A 2500-nucleotide genomic window follows, 5' to 3' on the forward strand; every position below is an offset into this window, starting at 1 on the left:
TCCGCGCAAGCCCATTCGAGCATCAACTCGACACCCGCTCTCACTCCCTACCCGACGGACAAGCCCATCGTTATGGCCAAACCCCTCCACCAAGCACGAAGCAATTGCAAGACAAGCCCACTTGGAGTGCACGCCCACACCGAGGTGCAAGCATTGTCCAAGCAAAACCCATCCAAGAATGTCAATTTGACATCCCGCTCTCACTCCTTGCCCGACGTAGGGGCCCGGCATTCCATCGATTTTAACCAAACCCTTCCACCAAGCAAGAAGCAATCGCAAGACATCTCGTATCTTCATGAACAAACCCGCTTGGAGTGCACGCCGACACCGAGGTGCAAGCATTGTCCGCGCAAGCCCATCCGAGCATCAACTCGACACCCGCTCTCACTCCCCGCCCAACGGTCGGACGTGGCACTCCGATAAAACCCGTCCACCGAGCACAAAGCAATCGCAAGACATCTCATATCTTCACGAACAAGCCCGCTTGGAGTGCACGCCCACACCGAGGTGCAAGCATTGTCCGCGCAAGCCCATCCGAGCGTCAACTCGACACCCGCTCTCACTCCCTGCCCGACGGACAAGCCCATCGTTATGGCCAAACCCCTCCGCCAAGCACGAAACAATCGCCAAGACAAGCACACTTGGAGTGCACGCCCACACCGAGGTGCAAGCATTGTCCAAGCACGCCCATCCCGCTCTCACTCCTTGCCCGACGGTCGGATGTGGCACTCCGGCCGAACCCTTCGTCCACCAAGCACAAAGCAATCGCAAGTTATCTCGTCTCCTCACGAACAAGCCCGCTTGGAGTGCACGCCCACACCGAGGTGCAAGCATTGTCCGCGCAAGCCCATCCGAGCATCAACTCGACACCCACTCTCACTCGCCGCCGGCGGCCGGAGGTGGCACTCCGCCGGCGCCGACCCCCCAAGCATATGTGCCCATGATGGGCGCAATGTGCTTGAAGGGTCGGCGCCGCGGCATAGGGGTACCCCCGCGCCCCGCCCATGCAGGCAGGTCGCCCCCCTATATAGTACATTCTGGCTTTTTTGGGTCTGGCAGGCTTGCATATGAAAAAGCCGAAATGTCACACCATGCCATAAATCTTGATTGTGTTATTATTATGACCGGGACTTGATTGTATTATGTTTTAGACATTCAAATGAGTGTGGAAAACAAGTTTCATAATTTTTGAACCAACCAATAATATTTTATGAATTTTTATTGTTAAAAAATTAAAAATAATTTAAAAATAGTAAAACGTTTCCAAAAATACTAATTTTTGGAGGACATCCTTTGTTTACATTTTTTAGATCCCAGAAAAAATTTCATAACAATCCAAGCACTAGAACATAGGTTTGACATCACATTTGTGTGTTGAGTGGGCATTGCGGCACCCTGCGCGCGCGGCACCCTGCGCGCACGCCCCACGCAGACGCATGGCCATGCGGCGCGCGCGCCCATGGCCGTGCCGCATTCGTGCGCATGGGGGCGCGCATGCTGCATGCTCGGTGGGCATGTGGGCATGCACGGTGGGGGCACGGGTTTGTTCCAACAACCTCCATAGAGTTTTTTCCATGAATTCTAGACGTGGGTGGTCACGCCCAACGCAGACGCATGCTGCGCGCGGCTTGCGCGCACGTCCCACGTAGACGCCTGGGCATGCGGCGCGCGGACACACACCCGCAGACGCATGCCGCGCTTAGCACTCTGCGCGCACGCCCCACACACGCCCGAAGGGCATGGCGCATGGTGGGCACCCTAGGCGTTCGTGTGCAAGCCTCGGCCATGGGCATGCGGCGCGCGCCCCACACACGCCCCACTGCAGTCGCCTGGGCTTGCGGCGCACGCCCCACACACGCCCGTAGACGCATGGCGCGCGCGGCCCCCTGCGCGCACGCCCCCCGCAGACGCACGGGCATGCAGCGCGCGACTCACACAAACCCACTAACGCACGGCGCGCGCGCCCATGGCCGTGCTTTGTACTCGAAGGCCTCGGCCTTGGTCCTTGACTTGCACACGAGCACACTATCTTATTCTTGGGCATTCAAAGATGATTTGCTTCAACTTTTTTTCTAGTCCAAAGCCAACCCCTCACTAACACTTATGTTTTTCGTCCTTTTACATAAGATATGACCTCCATGGCAATTGGAAGAAATAAATGAGTTGTGTGTGGGTAGGGTCGAGATGAATCTCGGTGGATCTTGGCAACAAGGCTCATCTGCCACTTACAAGCCAAGCACGCACGCCCCTTAGACGGATCCCCACGCTCGCACAAGCATCGCGTGCGCGGCACCCTACGCGCACGCCCCACTGCAGTCGCATGGGCTTGCGGCGCGCGCCCCACGCCCGCAGACGCATGGCGCGCGCGGCACCCTGCGCGCACGCCCCCCGCAGACGCACGGGCATGCAGCGGGCGACCCACAGACGCCCACTGACGCACGGCGCGCGCGCCCATGGCCGTGCTTTGTACTCCAAGGCCTCGGCCTTGGGCCTTGACTTG

The sequence above is a fragment of the Cucumis melo genome, chromosome 4 (genome assembly GCF_025177605.1).
Source record: "Cucumis melo cultivar AY chromosome 4, USDA_Cmelo_AY_1.0, whole genome shotgun sequence".
In the NCBI taxonomy this organism is placed as follows: domain Eukaryota; kingdom Viridiplantae; phylum Streptophyta; class Magnoliopsida; order Cucurbitales; family Cucurbitaceae; genus Cucumis; species Cucumis melo.